Consider the following 20,712-nt stretch of genomic DNA (forward strand, 5'->3'; position numbering starts at 1 on the left):
AAAGAATTACTTTAGTTAGCAACTTTGGATCAATTATTTTCCTTAAAATTGGAAAATTGCTGAAATTACTCCAATTATGAATGGCTCTCGTTGAGAGCTGTACATATCACTGTCCCTGCTATCCATTTTGTTGAAGGGGGTGGGGAGTTAACTAATGGTAAATTCTGAGATGTGCTCTAGCATTCATAGCCAGACAGCATTAGTTCTGCAAGATCTCAATTTAAATCTGATTAGAATGCTTTTGTTCAATGCATTTGGAAAAAACAGCAGATGCAGGTGTGGGTGTCTAGTTATGGAAACTATAGGCCTTTTGTTAGGATACATGGTGATGTGCTGTTCAGTAAAGGTTTTAGCCAAAATTTTCAAAAATCGGAGCCTAACTTTTAGACAATAACATCCATATTTAGGCTCCCAAATAAGCAGCCTGTTTTTCAAAACTGATGAGTACCCAACAGGCTCCCATTGAAGTCAGTGAGGGCTCAGCACTTTTGAAAAATTGAGCCCCACTTATTTAGAAATTTAAATATGGATTTGGGAGTCTAATTTTAGGCTCCAGAGTTTTAAAAATCTTGGGATGAAATCCTGGCCTCACAGAAGTGAACAGCAAAATGCCCATTGACTTCAATTGGGCCAGCATTTCCTCCGGGGTCTTTTGGAGATTAATTTGAAAAAAACACATTACTCCTGAGTGACAAAGCCCCATGTTACTTATGCAGGCCTTCCCAAGTAAGTGCTAATAAAACCATTATACTACGTATTTTACAGAATAGCAACAGGCATTTTAGAAGGGCTAGAGATGGTTCTAAACATGTTTATTGGTACTTTTTATTTTCATGTACAATACATTCCCATTTATCTGAATTCCCTTTATTTGAAAATCCTAGTTATCCAAATCCACGTGTCCCATGTGTAGCCCTATGTTAATCACTCTGAATAATTTCTCAGTGAGCCTCTTAGTGCTAATCAATACAAAGCTGTTGATTAGTGCCAATGGGCACTAACAGGCTAATTGAGAAGTTATTAGTGCTAAAGTACGACTACATGGGGGATGCATTGTGGATTCGGATAACTACGATTTCTATATCAATGAAACAGCAACTCAAAATGGCACTTCTGTTTATCTGAACACCTGGTTATTCGAAAGTTTCACATGTCCCCCAGGCCATTCGGATAAACAGGAGTTTACTAGATTCTGTACATTCTCATATATGGGGGCCCCTACTCGCTCCCACTGAAGCCAATGACAATTTTGTGTAAAGACCTCAGAACCAGTCACTATGCGTACACAAAGCATGTATTATTTATAAGGAAACTGCACTACAGTGAAAATTACTATCATTAGATGGTTAGTTCCCAAGATCATGAGTTGTACTAGTGCACCTTTAGGGTTTCATGAAATATGTGTGTCCTCAGAAAGAGCTGTCAAAATAGACACCGTTTTAGTGACTCAAAGTCTCTCATTACATTTATCTTATCTCCCACCAAACACCTTTGAAGGAACATAATTACAGAAGTCAAAAGCATCAGAAGTGTTTTCTGACAGCAACTTAGTGATCTGTCCCTACGATGGTGAGATATGGAGGCTTGATTGTGATGCAAAAGGAGAAATTGTCCACCTTACAGTTGCGCCATCCAAATTACCAGCAGTTAAAGTGACTTCCTTTCAGTAATGGACAGTGCTTCCCTGCTGCTCTGTAAAGATCTTAATCTCTTATCTGTACTACTTCTACTTCCTAAGAAACTAGGGAGCAAAGAACCTGATTCATTTAGCATTTGGCTTTTGGTAGCAATCTCTGTTTACTGCATTTCTCCATAAGAGTCTTCTGAAAAACATGCTTCATTGTACAGGAGCTGTGCAATGGAAGATAAATGTAAAATGATAGTGGTGTTGTTAAATGTGGTTTATCTTCTCCTCCATATCACTATTCCCCTTTCCCTCAGAGGTTTGTGAATGACCTATATTAACCCTTTCTGAGGAGTATGGAAAAGATGCATTTTGGAAATGACATTGAGCTAGATCTTCAGCTGCTTCAGCACTCTGCTTAGTGCCACTGAGGGAAGTGGCACAGATCGGTCCATGCCCCCTTAGCCCTTCATTACTCTGGGCATTACTGGGGACCATTTTGGCTCCTGACATAATCTAGAGCATCCACCAGGCTACTCTGAATTACATCTAGTTGTAATAACACTCACAGGACTGTTCCACTGCTGGGGACTGTTGGAGCACAGCAGCATCCCAACAATGGAGCCTGGGGACAGAATGACATTAGTTCTTCACAGCCAGCGAATCCCCATCTGATTGCTGAATCTTTTTTTTAATCTGCTTTGAGCAGCCAAAATGCAAGTTGTCTTTTGTCAGCCGGACAGGCCTACACACATACACCAGCTATGGTATGTGAAGCCTCGGAACACGGGGCCAAATTCACTACTGACCAATGTCATTAACGTCAAGGGAATTACACCTGCTTAGGCCAGCAGCAAGTCCCTTTTACATGAATAGGTGAATCACGCCAGCATGAACCTTGGTTCTTTGGGGGAGATACACTATAGATGGAGCTTTAAATACACCCTGGTTCCTTGAGCTTCCTCTGCTTGAAATCACAGAGCGTCTCCTTCAGTTTCAGGAGGTGAGAACCGAAATGATACTTGGCCTCCAAACAAAACCTGGCATTTATTCATTTTCCAGGGCTTTCTTAATGCTAATTCTGTAGTTCTCTTCTTCCAGAGAAATGTTACTAATAATGAAGACATCTCTTGAAGAGTTGTAAGATTTATACCAACTGGCAGTACACTCAAACTCTAATTGTTTTTTGGAACAATCATCTTCTTATTAGTTGCCAGTCCTTTTCCCCAAATAATTTGGGCCACGCTATCCTGGTTTAATGTAGCTGTTGTACAAAGAATATATAAATATTCTACCATAAGGGGTGTTAAACCCTGAAGCATCCAATTAAGAGGTAGATAATTAATTACTAGCAGTGAACAAAGACCATTCAGTAGCATAAGCTCTGACTTTGTCCAATTAATATTATACCAAGACACTGAGGCAACTTTGTCAACAAGTTTAAGCAAAGCTCTAATGGAATTATCTGGATGGGTAACAAACATTAAAATGTCCTCAGCAGAGAGGGAAATTTTATATTGTTTCTAATTGACTAAAGAAATACTGTAACCCTTGAAGTTGCTTAAGTCCTGTGGGTCTAGTCTGGGGTTTCAAAGCCAAAATTAAGTGCAGTTAGGGAATGATCAAGATCTTGAGTTATCTGGCTAAGATTGCAACATATCCTTGTTTTATTTATTTATTTACTTTATTAGAAAACTCAACTAGTCTGGCTGTATAGCAAATGCTGAATAACTATTTCTATTCTTGAAGTTCTAATATTTGAAAAAAATCTTGCAATCTAAAATCCTGTTTACCAAATAATTCTAGACTACTAAAATGATACTTTTACCCATTTCTGATTATGACAAACTATTATTCTTGTTATTCAGACAGATCATATTGGTCCAAATCCAGACCTGATCTAAGCCGCTACAATGGCTTACAAATGTTGAAATTTGGCCCATTTAATTTATGCTAGAATTAATTAAATAAAACGCAAACACAAAAGTCCGATATGAACCGTAACCATCTCAGAACATTTTGAGGGACTGATTTTTCAAAGCTAGCGATGCCCTTAGCTTGTGCCCATAAGTACTGTGTGATTGTGTACTCATTTCAAGTATTTATGCATGCAGATGGACAGTTGTATATCTGACTGGCCATTTGCCATAGATATGATCAATTGTGCACGCAAGATATGTGATATTTACATACCTCTAAATTTGAAAATCAGGCCCAGAATAAGTCCAATAAGGGTTCCAAACACCCCTCAAAGACAGCACGGGGAATTCAAAGGTGAGTTTAATATTAAATTTCAGCATTTATCCCAAATGTTTGGTATAGTCAAACTGTTATGCTCCATTTGGGTTACATGTTCTTAATGAGAGACTTTCCTGTGGTTGCTGCCCAGTGATATTTGGCCACTTTGTATCCTCTTTTCAGCAGTGCAATTATAAAATTAATTCACAACATCTGGTTTCTGTTATGGTATAAACATGTCTCAGGAGTATTTGAGTGAGAGAGCCATGCAGCTGAGCAGTTCTGGAAGCCAAGCTGCAAAGGAAAGGATTCACATTCCCTCAGAGATACCTCTGCACATGCAGCATTCAATCCTAAGTGACCGCGCTTGTGTTATTATGCGGTTGGGATTCTTTGCATGGGTTTATGGACATAATTTACTAAAGGAGAGAATGCACCCTCCCTGTAATGGAATGTTTCACGAGCACAAAATAACTTCTTTCCAGCCAACCTGGATTCCCCAGCATTCTGAGAGCAGTTGGAGATGGTACATTTGAATTGCTGATGCTTGGTGTTGATGAGTGTGTGTCAAGGGAATGGTCTGTTTAAAATAAGGTCCTATGGGACATCAGGGATTTATCAGGTGTGTGTGTTGGAGGGATGGCTCAGTTTCTCCAACATAGCTTCCTAATTAGGACATCCACTCCCCATCCCAAATCTGGATCTTTAAATTGGCAAACAGGCACCTGAAATGGGCATTTATGCAACTTCATGTCAATTTAAGCATTGGCTAAAAGGGGTGAATGCCCTATTTAGGTTCTTATCTTTGGAAGTATGGGCTCCCATACGTGTATGAGGGGAAAGGGAAAGCCATAAGCCTATCCCATAAAATGTAGTGGTCACAACTACCTTGTCACCACACTGGTTGCATAAGTGCTGCTAAATCATTTCCCTTCCAGTGCAGGGCTGTTCCTTATTGTACATTCCCTAGTTTTTCTAGTCTAGGTTTAAATGTTACAAGTAGAGCTGGTTGGGAAATGACATTTTTGCAAGAAAAATTTAGACAAGAGGATTTTTTCTCTCTCTCTCTCTCTCTGTGTATATATAGATATATTTGAGATTTCAATTAAAACTCCAAATTTTTTACAAAACCAGATTTTTTTTCTGCCAAAATTTCTGTTACTCCAAACCACCATATTCCAGTGAAAAAATGTGGGTGGACAATTTTCAATCATCTCTAGGTACGTGTGATAGGGGAGATCCCATGCAATCCTCTTACCATGCTAGATCACAACCCTGATTATTTCTTTAGACAAGTTTTATCAAACCAAAGCCTGAGATTTGATTTTGGTCACTTGGAAACCTGCTTGAGTTTCCTAGACAAGGACAAGATCATCAGAACATCCCATTCATTCTACAAACCCTGGAGCAAATCTGCAGCCATACCAATACAAAGTGCCAGTGAATAGTCCCAAGATTTAAGTGCCACTTCTACAAAGTGCCATGCACTGGGAAATTAGTAGCTGTTTATATATCAAAACAAAAAGAGACCAGGAATTAATCTCTATTCTTATTCTTATCACCTTAAGTGAGTGGTGACAGGTACTGTATAAACATAAACATGTGCAAAAAAGTGTGTAGGTTTTAATTAAGTGAACCTGACTGAAAAAATAATTGGGATGAAAGTTATTCTTAGCAACTGTGCTCTGTTGTCTGATTAGCATGAACACTTGTTTACCATTTTGTGACTACAGTTTACTCAGGTTTCAGTTATTTAGAGACGAGCACAAGCTGCTGTCTAAGTCTTGCCAATCAGTCAAGGCCCAGGTGTCTCTTGCTCTAAGATATCAATAAACTCTGGTTTGTGTCTTTCAGTGGAGTTTTGTTTCACTAGATTGCACTGGCCTATCTCCTAAATCCCATTCTTGGATGAAACCATTGAGAGAGTTCCTTCAGTGTCGGATTTTTTTCCCCTGTTACATATCCCTTGCTAATTATAGAATTATCTGAAGGGCTTTTTAAGTGATAATGACTGTAAAACACAGTTCAATGGTGCAATTACATTTCCTCTCTCTAAGTGAGGCTAAAGATTAACTGATTTTGTCTTAACATGCCAGTTTTTTGATAACCTCATAATGTTTCCTAATCTCTGACTAATTTCCAACTGATAATTTAACCAGTGTAAAATAGGTAACACAAAATTGCCATTATAAGCATTTTTCTACAGCAAGAACATCGAGAGCAAAGGAGAGCAGAAATAATCAGACCTTAGATTCCTTCACAGATTATTTGGATTTTGATTGGATCGATTGGCATATTGGCTAGTATAGATTATAAAAACACCTTACATTATTTTTCATACTCTGTAACCTACAAATAAACAAAATTGTATGCACTGTTTGCTCCTAAGCAATGATTCGCACACTAATTTCAGTTTTCAAGCAACTTTTCTGGATTATCCTCCCATAACAGCCAGAGAGCAACGCTAGATAAAGCATCAGATAGAGAAACTGCTGCTCTGGCAAAGGAATGACCAGATAGGCATGAAAAGTATTCCTATAATCAGTGGTCATGGATTTGTGCCTAGACTGGGATGCACTTTTCATTTGCAAGCAGGCAACTAGCTGTGTGTGTGCAAAAGAAGTAGGCAGTTCCATACCTATCTGGATACTGACAATCAAACCCTGGTTATGCAACCTTTCCCCCCACCTACCTGAGTCAAATTCCTTTACTGTGCCAGGTGGCAGGGAGTGGGTGGAGAGTCAGACCACGGGATCGTTCGAGGGGATGTATCCAGAACTGCTGAGTATGTGTCTATAGAAGGAGTTCCGGCAATAACAGATAGAGGTTTCCTGTTAAACAGAAAGAAGAGAGTGAAACATTTGTGATGTGCCTCTGTCCCTGAATTTAACAAGAAGATCCATTCTCAGTGGGCTAATATTATTATAATCACTATATACATCATGTTGTACATCACATGGCATTGGAGCATAGATATTACATCTCCCTAGCCTTTCAACCTGTCTGCCTTGGATCAGGCCCCCAGCCTTTAAGAACCCCTGTGGCTGCATGTTCTGTAGCACTGACTGAACCAGCTTTGACAAATACTAAGACCAGGTCTACACTACCACATAACTTACACCGACCCAAGCACCAGTGTGGACAGTGCTACGTTGGTAGGAGAGCTTCTCCCATCATCATAGCTACAGCCTCTTGTGGAGGTGGCTTTATTATGCTGATGGGAGAGCTCTCTCCCGTCAGCATAGAGCATCTTCACCAGACACGCTACAGCGACCAGCAGCTGCACTGATGTAGCGCCTCTAGTGAAGACTAGCCCTGATCCATGAAGTATCACATGTCCCTGAATGACAGGTAGGATCGCTACCCCTATTTTACTGAGGCATTTGCTCAATGTCGCATAGTGAATCAGTGGCAGAAACAGAACCCAGGAGTCCTTGCCCCCAAGCCTCCTGTGCTAACCATTAGACCACACTCCTCTTTTCTTGAAAACGTTTCACAGCCAAATGAGGAGCATTTTTTTGTTATCAAGGATGTTGGTTGCACCTGATTTTGTATTTAATTTGGCTGTACAGCAAGTGTCAGTCACACAGTATCCAAGAGACCAGTTATTTCTCTGCTTTCAGAATAGGGCAGCAAACTGTACTACCCCAGGCATGTAACTGTGGGCAAATGTAGACTTTTTATAACTATTAATTCATGCCAGACTTGATTCCAACTCGCAGTATTAAACAAAGAAGAAACACAACTCTGCTCCCATATATTTCATTGTGTATGGCTTCTTCTGTTGGTGAGCAGCATAAGACATTGTAGGGATCTACTGATATAGCTTAGAAGTAGATTAGACAGCATTTTTGTATCTTGAAAAAAATGCTTAGTACAGGTGGGAATTATCACAAATATAACACACGGGGCGAAACTGCCACTAGCTGGGCAAGGAGATTGGGAATGGCAGCTGGGGGAGGAAAGAGTGGGAGCCAGTAAGTCTGGGGGGACTGAGATCAGAGGAGAAGCTGGCAGGGGAGCAGCTTGGGACTGAGAATCTGTGGGGCAGAGGAAGGAGGGGAGGAAGCAGAGAGACAGATCTGATGAGGATCTGGGAGACAGAGGAAGAACTGGGACTGGCTGAACACAGAAACTGGGATTGTGGGGATACTGAGATTGAGGAGTCTTTGAGGGAGACTGGACTAGGAACCAGTGTGGGGATAGGGAATGGAGGGTGGGGGTGAATGAAAGCAAGGATGGGAGACAGAGAGAAATTGGATAGGGAGCCAGGATCGGGGAACTATGACTGGCTCGGTAAAGAGACTGGGGACAAAGAGCTAGGAGGAAGGAATTAGGAATGGCTGGGTAAAGAGACTGGGACTGGGATGAGAAGTCTGGGAGTGGATATGGGGACTGACTAGGTGAGCAGAATTGGACTGGGATGAGGAGCTGGGGCTGGAAAAGAGAGATGACCGTGACAGGAATAGGCTGGAAATCATGCTTATCCATATACCAGTAATAGGTTGTTATCATCTATCAATTACTCCATTAGCTCATGTGGCAGAGGTCTGTGCTATGGATCTAAAGGTTGCAACCCTGCTGGGGAACCACATGGATCCCACTATGATCCCATATGATAGAATTTCTGTTTTTCATTTTGCTTTTTTAATAACCTACAAAGTTACACCCCAAAACCCAACATTAAAATAATGTTATTAAAGTTTTAAAGTCAAGCATGCAAAAATTAGGGCCAGAATTAAAGTTGCCTGTGCAACCCTAATTTGGCCCCCTGTGCGTATGCATTATGATACAGCCTTTAATTACATAATATTTTTCCTCATTGAGTGCACAGGATGGATCTACTCTGGGGCTGAATCAGGATTGAGTAGTGTAGAAGAGTGCTGTCTTTAGGACCTGTTGCACAAGTGGGAAGGAGTGTTGTGAATGGGGCAAGGGAATGCAGAAAGATAAAGGATGGATTCAGAGTTAAGGCAGTTGAATGCTGCCCTGGAAAATTTGATTCTATCCCTGCCTCTTCCACAGATTTCCTATGTGATGCCAAGCAAGTCACTTAAACCCAGCTTGGCATAGGTGGTCACTAATAGTTTATTCTTTATTTTTTGGATACCTGACTTAAAACTCAGGTGCTGACAACTTGCAACTGCAGCTGACATCACTAGAAGCTGTGCTTGAATATATAAAGTACTATGTGATGCCAAGTACTCTGAAAAATCAGGTCTTCAGGGTCTCAGATGGGCACCCAAAATTAGTGGATGGTTTGGATCTTAGTTTCTCTGTGCCTCAGCACCCCAAAAGTAAAACAGGGATAATACCAAACCTTTACCTCACAGGAAAGTCGCAAAAATAAATTAATTCACATTTGTGAAACCCTCAGCTGCTGTAGAGATGTGTGCCATAGAAACACCCATGGGGAAATTAATAATTCTGTCTTCGGAGCACGGTTTGACTAGTGTGCAGTAAATAAGGCCTATAGCCATACATTGAATAATGAGGATAAGACAAAATACTGACTAGCTGCTCATTAAGTAAGTACTGTCCATCCTGTGCCCTGAATGAGGGCCCTGTGGAAAAATAGTATGTGATCTTGTAACTAAAGGCTGTATAATAATGCTCACGCACAAGGAATGCTGAATTAAAGTTACACAGACAACCTTAATTCTGGCATTTCCTAGTCCTTAAGAGCTTGATTTTGCAACTTTAATAATGTTAATTCAATGCAGTTTTATGTAACATTATATATAAAGCCAAAATGCCCTTCCAGACTCACCTGCCACAGTCTGGATGTCCCTAAGTAACGGGCGAATATTTTTATACAGCTAAATGAAGTCCCTCAAGTATTTTGGAGGAGAAATTTGTGCACTCCCAGGCTGGTGAGTGTTCTCTGCATTAATCAGTACACTGACCCTTGATCTCAAACAATGCAACTACTGTCAGGCACACACCTTGCTTGCTGAAATTGCTTGTGAATACTTAATAAAAGCTAACAGGCTGTCTATCACTCAGTAAAAAGTCAATCTGTTTTCATTTGTGTCTATTTGCATTTACTATCAGTCCTGATCCTGAAGTTGATCTATCTATATTTTTATAAGGTTGCCCGTCACTGTCCATGAAAATTAAACACACACAAAAAGAAGTTAACACAGCCTTTGTGTATGCAAAAATCCCAGTGAGTTCAGTAGAAGTTTTGCTTGTGCCAGGAGGATGGTAGGATTGGGCTTTAAGTATTGATTATTAACAGGGTCTTAATTTTTAGATTGCTTTGAAACAATCATGCTGATTCTCTAAAATCCAAGATTTATCTGCTTTGCACAATCGAATATTTGAATGACCTCCTGCAAGCGTAGATTTTATCAACTTGTGTGTTTGCAGGAGTCTTACTGATACATTTCATCTAGACAGATGTGAAAAGCAGATAATAAGGTGGACATTGTGGTGTTATTATCAACGCATCATTGTTTTTAATTGATTAATCAGATAAGGAGGACTCGGGGTGGTTTTATAATAAATGGTAATTTTCTTCCTCTCTCACATGCATATGTTGTAGGAAGCAATAGACCACAGAAAATGGCTGCCCCCTTTGATTTTACTGCAGATCTGGCCACAGGAAATGTTGCACTTTTGGATCAAGCAGGATAAACAGCAGGGGCTTCCTCTTTTTGTGAAATCATCTTTCAGCAGCACCCCTCCCCAGGAAAATAGGTTTTCCACTTTACATAATGTTGCAGCAGCAGTGGTAAGAAGTGGTTTGTTCCTAAGTTTTTCTGGGTAGGTTATGAACTTTACAGCTCTGACCACAGATCAGTTATTTATCATAACAGGAAAGATGAGACCTAAGATATTTCCTAACCTTCTTTGCAGATCACAGAGGAGCAAGCCAACAAACATTAACGCCTCATATTCAACTGACAACGATTCTTCAGAAATATTTACTCTGCTTTTTGAATATTTGGTTGAATACAACTGTAATTTTTAAAAACATCTAGCAGCAAATCTGTAAGCACAGTTTCCTTCAGTTTCCTATCAGCCCAAAGCAATGAAATACGATCAGTGTACTCACTCAAAGATAAGAATGCATGCAGGGAAAAAAAAGTTATAAGAGACAAAGAACTAAATTAGCTATTTGCAAATGTGAGATTTTTCACTAAAACGATCCTGGCACCAGGCATTTAATGTAGAATGCATATTTTACAATCTATCCTTACATTAAATAAAAATTCTGCACACAAAACACTCTTTTGAAATGTCCCTGGGTGCAAAGTAACTTTCCGTATCCAATGCAAATTTTCCCTCAACACTGAGGAGTCTGGAAACACTGCACTCCAGTGATAGATTTAGTATATTTTTAAGACGCAGGAGAAAATGAATAACTGCATTAAAGTGTGATCCTAATTTGTAAGGCTATATGACTAAATGCACATTATTTGGATTGCTCAAGTTACTGTACCACATACCTAAAGTACAGAGTATTACATACATAGGGCCAGATTGCAGCATTTAACCACAGGCCCGCACTGTGCTGGTGCAGAGCTGCTCATTGCAGGGGAGGTATGATGATAGCCACTGGAGTCAGTGTCACGTAACAGGGTTACTAAGGTGATGGGGCCAGTAAATGAAGTCCAATCTCTTACCAGCACTCCTGAACTCAAATGTTTAATACAGGAGGGAGCCTAAATCCTTTCCCCTGCTGCCCGTCTGGCAGGGCGAGTGCTCGGTCTGCCTGCTGTGTGTCAGTACGGTTGTTTCCTACATGGCTGCACCCAGGATGAAAGATGGCAAAGCGTGGCCTGCTGGCCACTGCCAAGTTCATAGGAGAGGGAGGCTCAGTGTTACAAGCCTTCAGGACCCATGAAGTTACCCTAAAGTATGTGAAGGAGGAACCTTGACACCTGTCTTCAATGTAATGGGGAATCGATTCAGAGGGCACAAGTGAGGCAAAAGTCACTGGTGTCATTTACAGAAGGGCCTGATCTCAAGGCCACTGAAGTCCAAGTGAGGTGCTTCTGGGTTCACTCTGAGATTAGCTGGGAGCTTTTGCGTTCACATTAATCTGAACCCCCAAGCAAAGCTCAGTAGGTGTGAACCTCAAACCCACACAAACCAAGCCTGCCAGTTTGAACATAATGAAACTTGTGCAAAACCAAAGATTGGGCGAAGCACAGCCCTAGAGCTGGGTGTAAACCAAACAATGGCATTGGCATGGCTCTGTACATTAATCTATACGCAGGTTCCTATTGCTATATTTCTCCTCTATCATGGACTTTGTGCGCAATCCAGGGTGGACTTCTCAGCCATTTCTTCACTGGGAACAACATCAAGAGTAGCATGTGCAATTAGCACTAGACGGGAATCTGTGACTAGACTCCCAACAGATCCAGCAATGCATATCAAATAAGTTCAACATTTGCAGATAAAGAAATGGGCACATTATCAGTCTGCTAATAAACTTTGTGCCTCATTCCTGCAGCCAAAGTGAGTCATGCAGGCTGTGTCTTTCCTGCTGTGTTTAGAAATCCATCCGTAATTTTTTTTTTAAAGAAGCAATTAAATTGAAATTCACTTATTACTGAGCCTAAATTTCCCCTGCACCAAAGTCTCTGGCTTATTTCTAAGTACCTGAAAGCCATCCAGATTAGTTCTTTAAAAGGGAATATATCTTTCCACGTTGCCATTCCTCCTTAACTGAGACCCCTCTTTGTAGGGAGCAATGTACCTATAGTATGTGCAGCATTGGCAAAGGAAAGGTAAACCTGTCATTTGAAAAGAATGTGCAATTAAACCTCCAGAGCTGTGGCTAAATGGAAGCGAAAGAGGGGGCGGATGGGGCTTGCCTGGATGCCCCGAGCTCTGCTGATAGTATAAAATATAGCAGCAATCTGCACAGGGAGCTTGGCTATTTCAACAAGGAGTCTCATTTTAGGGCTGTTGCTCTTGTGGAAAGTCACTCCGCTCTTCTTGGTTTGATTATGCCTCCGTACATACAACATTAATGAATCACAGCTGACATCTCTGGGGTCTGCCTCTTTGAAGGTGTTTGTCTCACCCCCTAAGCTGCCTGGTCAAAGGAAAAAATGAGGATTTAAAGGGCTCCAGCACACCCGGATGTTGTGAGGCGTCATTAGTTAATGTCAGGTTTCAGAGTAGCAGCCGTGTTAGTCTGTATCCGCAATAAGAACAGGAGTACTTGTGGCACCTTAGAGACTAACAAATTAGTTAATGTGTGTAACTGAAGATATCTGCAATCTAAGTAGTGTTCCTGTTATCATTGATATCATTGTCACTGTTTTTTGGGGGTAGGGAGTGTTTTGTTTTTGAGCAGTGCTTAGAGGCATAAAGAGGGAGAAAATAAATACACAGCAGGACATAATAAATAAGCCATCCTAGGGATTCCTTCTTTTGGGCTTCCCAATGCCTCCTGTCTACACTGTGTGTCTGTCTTGCTTGGGTTACATTCTGCAGGCCAGAAACTGTCTGTATTTTGTATATTATACTGTGGCAGGTACATTACTGATGAATATTCATTATATGTGTTTACACTGCTCAGGGCAGCAAAGTCTTCGGGCTTTTCTACACCTTCAGCGATGCAGCTGTGCTGCTGTAGCGCATCAGTGAAGCCGACAGGCCGGTTTCTCCCATTGGCGTAGGTAATCCACCTTTCCCAGAAGCTCCCCCGTTGACAGCGCTGTCTATACTGGGGTTAGGTCAGTGTATCGACGTCACTCAGGAGCACGGATTTCCCACACCCCTGAGCGATGGAGTTATACCAACGTAAGTTCCTTGCATCGACCAACCTTCATGTGTGTTTGGAAAGCACTTGGGCTCGTGAGTGCTCCTAAGTCATTTTTAATGGGATTTTAGGCTCCTAAGTCACTTGGTTGCTTTCGAAATTTTGACCTTTAGCGTAATGTAGGTGACTACTGCAATCTAAATAATAATAAAGACAAAAATTAAAGCACTACATAGACCCCATGTACTCTGGCCGCTGAGAATGCAAGCATTCGACCACACAGCGCTTTATTTGATATTACCAATGAACTGCTGAGTTCACGTAAACAAATACTGAGGCTTTAGACTTACAAGATTCTTCTAGTGCTCTAGATTTAGGGATTCAAACACAGCAAATAAGACTCTAAGGGCATATTGAAATAATGAGACTCATTTGTTGTTTTAAACTATCAGATATCTGATAACATTCAAATAGGCCCAATCTGCAGGAGTGCAGAGGCCCTTTGCTCCCAGTGTATTTAGGTTGGTTCTTATATTGGTGCCCAATATCATAAATATCCAAGTGGCTGGGGGGTCCACTCCAGTTTGATCAGTCCTGAGGATGATGACTGTGCAAGAGATGGTGTGAATCAATAGGCTTGCCGCCCTCTTTGGCTTGCTGTCTATGGATCACCATCACTCTCTTTCCACCTCTCCCTCCACCCTGAACAGCTGAGCTCTCTGAGGTTAAGAGAAGGCAGCTTGGGTGCTTGGGGTGAGTCTCTCCCAGAAGAGATGCTATAGGTGGGGATTTTGAGGTTGTTGGTGTGGGGACGGCTGCCCTCTCCTCCAGCATATTTCCCTTAGAGAGGAGTTTCTTTGGCCCAGTGTGTCCCCTAGCTTGCTGGCAGCTACAGTGCTCGGTAGTTTGGGAGGACACTGAACTCTATCATGGTTTTCTTGTCAGTAGGGCTGGGTGAAATTTTTGGATTGAAACTTTTTTTTGATGATGATGATGATGATGATCAAAAATGTAGATTTGAGTTGACTGAAACATTTCACAAACTCACGTTGATTTAACTGAATTATTTCAGTTTAAAATAAACTAAAAAATTGTGAAAAAAATCAAAACAGTTCAATTTGACATTTTTGAACTGAAATTGTTCAATTTTTCAGTTCAAAACAACTTTTTCCTTCAAACTTCCTTCAATTTTCTTTTAAACTATTAAAAAAGCAGGAAACTAAAACAGAACATTTTGTTTCAGGCTCACACAAAACATGTTGTTTGACCCCAAACCATGGGGTGGTTTTTTTATTTTCCAGAGGTGCCACGGAACTAAAAGATCAGTTATTCACCTGGCTCTGTCAGTCAGCTAGGGAGAGCCTGCCCCTAAATATGGACCCTGGGGGACTCTACCTCCTCTTGACATCTTCCCCCCCACTGCCCTCTGTTATGGGCTATGTCTACACTTTGAGCTAACTAGGGTGTGATTCCCCTGCCTGGGTGCACATAGTCACAGGAGCTCTCATGGAGCTACTGTAGCGTAGTAGCAGCAGCTGAGGAACACCTGGGCCATGCCAAGTACATACCCACTGGTTTCAGGCAGGTTTGTACTCAGCATGGCTTAGCCACACCTCTGCAACTGCTACGTGTGTTACCATGGCTATTATGCTCACACAGGCTCTATGAGATCTAATGTGATTTGTGGACATGAGCAGGGGAATCACAGCCCTAGCTCAGAGTGTAGAGAGCCTTACATGCTGGGGGTGGGGCGGGGGGAAATGGTGGTGGTGATGATAGTGGACTCAGCATCTGAGCTGGAGAAGGAGATATGCAGCTGCGGGGCTGCTCCACAGAGCTGACCAGGGTTGGGAGAGGAGGACCAGTCTCTGTGGGATTCGCTCCAGGTTCTATGAGCAGAGGCAGGGCTGGGCTGGAGAGCTGTGGTTGGGCAGTGCATCCAGACAGCAGTGGAGTCAGGAGATGTCTTAAAAATGTATAGTAATATTGTGATTACCAGCACTAAAATACATCCCATTTTTGTCTCCTAATAGCTGTGAAAAAAAAAATCGAGCTATTTTATGATTATTAGGCCCCCAGGAGTTCACACTGCAAATCACCGACAAGCCCCTGTCATGGAGTACAGATAATTTTTTGTCCAGTGGTAGAGTTTGGCTGACAGTTTTATTACGCTCCTGAGTCAAACAATCAACAGTGTTTTGAGGCCAGATAACTCTCCAGTTGTACATCTATATGTGCTTTCCATCTGTAAACAATAGCGAAAGCCTTTGCAGGAAATTAGATTTGCTGATTTCAGCTTTGATAGGGCTGGGCAAATTAACTTGATGATTTAGTACTAATCTTTACCTGACAAATTCTTCATTTCTACATTCAAAATGCAGTTAGGGCTTGATCCAATGCCTATTGAAATCAGTGGACAAGTTCCCATTGATTTCAGTAGGCTTTGGATCAGATCCTTAAAACAGTTACGCTAAATTCAAACTTGATTTAAGTGGGTAAAACTTGACTACCTTTGCTGCTATTTAAATGAAGTCTGAATGTGGCCCATTATGAATAGAAACTGTTGGAACTGTAAATAGGCTTAAATCATTTGTCACAAGTTCTTCTTTGTTCATAAACCTATTCCAAATTTTTCTAATTTAGGCATTATTTGGGAATATTTCTCAAATCTACTCATTATTCAGATTATTTGTAAATTTCTTCAGCAACTAATTCTTGCTCTGTAGATTTCTCACAAAGAATTCACTGAAAATATTCTACATTCATCAGTCATGCTGTGGTGGTGATTAACCTCAGTCATGAGGTGTTGTTTCTGTTGCCTCACTGTATGATTTATGTAACTAAAAAAAATTCATAATCTCAAATTCAAAATTCACACTATCATTGGTTACTTACGCAACTTGAAATTTGCTTTCTGGGAATAATCAGACATTCAACCATGTTTTTCATGAGTAGCCATGCCAAAAAAAAAAAACAACCACCCTAATTCACTAGAATATTGATGGAACATAAATACAAAAAGGGCATGAACATTGTCAACAGGAATTTGTTTTTAAATAAAAACAAATATTGTGAACATTTTTATATGCAGTGTTCACCCAGCATTTAAAGCTGTATAGGGAATCCAATATAGAGGATTATTTGTTTCTCAATTTTCAGAAGTGTAATCTCCATTTGAATTCTCTTCTGCATATTTTAACTCAAATGACCTCTGAGGTACAGCCAGGTAACTTCTCTGAGGTATGCAAGCTGCCTAGATTTGTTGCATCATGCACAGACTTTTTTATTTCCCTTTTATGGTTTTTAGTTTCCATCTTAACTACAGACTTGTGGATAAAAAAACCCTATGTAAATAATTAAAATTTGTTCTCACTAGAAGTCATCTTTTCTATCTTTCCTGATGCAAATAAATCTCCCATTGACAGCACATGTATAGGCATTGTAGAATTGGGCCCTTATAATAACATTAACATAATACTTAACTCAGATCTACACACAAACTTTAATTAGGTTAATTAAATCAGTGCAAACTCCTAGTGGACACACTTAGTTCAGTTGGAATGACTTATTCAAATGGTTTACCTTTAACCTGTTCCTGACTGATTTAAATTAAACCCAAATAAGCCTGCTTTAAACCTAAATAAGAGAATTCACACAATCTTTTGCACCAGTTTAACTAAATCAGTTTAATAACACACTTTAAATTAAACAGGTGGAATTTGCATGTAAACAATCCTTTTTACAGCTCATTTCACTTTCAAAGCACTGTTCAAATGTAAAAATTGTTTATCTGTATCTTGACATTACAAAACCGCTGCATTTTACTGCTGGGGGAACTCCCTAATCCTGATTGGATCATTTGGGCATTACCTCACTTTAAACAATAAATGCTAACAAATAAGTAACACAGCCTTAAGTGATTTGCCCAGTGCCACAGAAGGTTTCTAGAATTTGCACTCAGGGTTCCTGGCTCCAGCCCTGTGATCAGACCACCTGTCTCCCCAAAATATTATATGCAGAAAGGGAGTCAACAGGTGAATAGATAAGTCCCAGTATGATTCTGGTTTGCATAGAGTAAATTAGTTGTTGTTATTGTGGGGCAGTCCATTAATTGCATCATTGTATTAATTGAAAGTTTTAAGTGGTGTATTGATTAATGTGGATTTTAAATTGGGTAAAGACCCTCGAGCCTGGGAGAGGTGCAAAACAAATCAAAATATAGAAATAATCCAAATGCCCCCAAACTTGGGAAAGTCCAGATTCAAGATCCAATTCCAAACCCTAACTGTGCAACTAACGGCTTATCTATGCATAGAGTTATTCAGGAACAGCTAGTCCTGAATAACCCCATGTGTGGATACTCTTATTGCGTAAGAATACCTCAGTCTTATTTATCTTAACCCTGTGGGTTCCAAAATAACAGAAGCCACACATGGCATTATTCAGGACTAGCTGTTCCTATATAGCTCTAGGTGTAGTCAAACCCTCAGACTCACCTCTAATTGAGACTTACGTCCACAGACCAGAGTACAAGAACAGTAAAGAGAACAAAAGCCGGACACATCAAAGAAAGGAACGACAAAATGCTGCACAATAGAATAGATGTCACAGTTTTTATGTAATGGCATATTTTGCCAGATTGAATACTGCATTCTAATACTAATGCAACCCATACAAAGTTTAATAAACATGTTCATCCTCTTGGATCTCCAGAATATTCCAAACTACTATTACTGTACTACATGCTTCTTCAGCATGACTTGCTGTTCTGCTCTTTCTTTGTACATTGCGATGATCCACAACAAACATACATAGCCACTTCTCTCTCTGTGTGAATCTTTATGGAGTAGTCAAAACTGTAGAAAAATCAATGTTGAGAGAAAAAAACATTCTGCGTGCTGCCCTTTTAAGAAGGAGATGGAATGTTGGATCTTGAAAGCTCCATAGCATTTGGGAAGTGACCTTAAGAAACCTCTGGCAGCAGTCAGCTATCTGTTGTGAAGATAGATGCAAAATAAATAAAATAAACTAAAATACCAGATGGAAGGTTCCATTTAGCACCTGAATCATAAAAACAAATATGAAAATTGAACAGGAAAGTGAACATCTAGATTCCATCATTAAAGAATTGAAAATCAGAGGTAAACTGAGGAAGTGAAAACAGTAGAGGACAAGGGCGCTGGAACTGTTTGTATAGTGGGAGTGCTGAGAGCCATTGAACCAAACTATAAACCCTGTATATGATGGAAACCACTTCAAGACAGGGAGTGCGGCAGCTTCCCTAGTTCCAGCACCTATGGCGAAGGGGGAAGAAAGAGAAAACTTGATCAACTTTGAAAGCATTCACTAGGGTACCTACTCATTGCTAAACAGGACTTGTAGTGGAGCAGGTGTTACTTGTGCAGTTGTCAAGATATAATGTGGAGTTTAACAAGTAATTAATAGTGTTTCTAATGGAGCTACTGCATTCTCATCAGGTAATAATGCAACGGTGCTATTCTGCACTCATCCCACTATGTTGATTCAGTTGGTGCTCAGTCAACTGCTGCTGGCATGATCACAGGGAAGGTTGCTTCTAGAAATATTATTTTTAGTGCAGCAGGAGGAAGGAAGGAAGGCTTGTAGCCAGTAAAAGAGCTATGATGGATTGATTTAGGCTTAAAATAAAGCAACCTGTAAATGTTTAAAGCTGAAAGGAAAAAAACACAAAGGATTTAGAAATGGTGGGAAAAGGAAGAAGGAAATTACTGTTGTTTTCTAGGTGTGCTTAGTAATATTTCATGTGCTCTAATGTAGCTAATGTGTAAACCAAGGTGTAGACGGAGGGAAAAATTATTTTCATCCCATCAATGAAATTGCATCATAGTCTTGAAAACACACCAGAATTCCTTCCCAAGAAACGTGCACAGGGATTTATTAATTCTCTCCCAGGCTCAGATTATGCTTATGTTCACATGGATCAAACTGGCAGGAGCATAATTTCTCATATTGGAGAACACAAGAGAGCTGTAAAATTGGGATTTGTATGGAAAATTCAGCTGGGGAGGAAAATGTGCATATCCACTATCCCTATGACAACTGGACAGAAAGCTGGATATTAGAAGCAAGCAAAGAAACCAGAGCACATAATGCGTCATCCTGAAAACTTCAGCATCACAGGGTGCAGCATGTTTAAAAGAGTCTTTGGGCTGCTCTGATTCTGCACTATTTGGGCACATGAGAAAGGGGATGTGCTCGTGCTATATGGCTAAAATGACTGCTGAAAATCTCTTAAAATATGCTGAGTGCCTTCAATCCCATTTCCTCTCCCCAACCCCCTCCCCCCGCCCCCCGACTCCACCCCTGGCCAACACGCGGCCCCAAATGCCTTTTCCTTTCATGTTCTTTTAGTCTTGCTTGTCTTTCTGGTCCTTCACTGGCTACATTATATCTTGCCATACCATCAACATACCGTAGCATGCAAGCCACAGGAAAGTGCAGAGCCAGAAAACACATTTAGTGAGACCTTTCTGGCATATGCAGGTATGCAAGTTATTTCAGACAGGAGCTGAGCTATTGCTGCTGTGCAGTGCAGTGAATCAGTATTTGATTTCCCTTACTTTAGTTCTCTTAGGCTAGGGTCAGCCAAAGTACAACCTGCAGCTGCTGTCCTCTTTGATTATTGATGGGGATGATGATTAATATTTTATATAGCGAAGTAGCTATGCAAGATATTTTACACAAATATAAGAAGACAGGAACCTGAAGCTTTTACACAGTCCAGGTAAGACACAACACAATGAACAAAGACATGCAATCGAAGGCTTAATATTGTAAGTTGTATATACATCTTGCGAACTGGGCAAAATTTGTCTGTTTCTGTGTTAGGCTGTGTGAAAACTATGATTGCATCCTCTGGACCTTTTCACCAAGCTAAAGTGTCAATGTAATATCCGAGAGATCCTCTGTCATGAGAACTTAACCCATCCCTGTAGGTGCATGGACTCAACAGGCTCATTGGACTCCCCTAAACAAGACTACCCAAACAATGCTCCAGCAGGCTAATTAGTGGAAAGTTTTAATTAAGATTAACAGCTTTACTTAAATATATAGTGTTATGGGGCCATCTACTGCCGTGCATCAT

General features: G+C 40.6%; 1 long non-coding RNA gene across 1 annotated transcript in view; it reads right to left on the reverse strand.

The window, feature by feature from the left end:
• The window catches only part of LOC128848870 (uncharacterized), a 92,617-nt gene that overhangs the window by 28,279 nt on the left and 43,626 nt on the right, over positions 1 to 20,712 (reverse strand). Inside the window, exon 3 of the long non-coding RNA XR_008447116.1 lies at positions 6,555 to 6,693. This is a non-coding gene — a long non-coding RNA (uncharacterized LOC128848870). The remainder of the gene's footprint in view (positions 1 to 6,554; positions 6,694 to 20,712) is intronic.

This window comes from Malaclemys terrapin, chromosome 14 (genome assembly GCF_027887155.1).
Source record: "Malaclemys terrapin pileata isolate rMalTer1 chromosome 14, rMalTer1.hap1, whole genome shotgun sequence".
NCBI lineage: Eukaryota > Metazoa > Chordata > Testudines > Emydidae > Malaclemys > Malaclemys terrapin.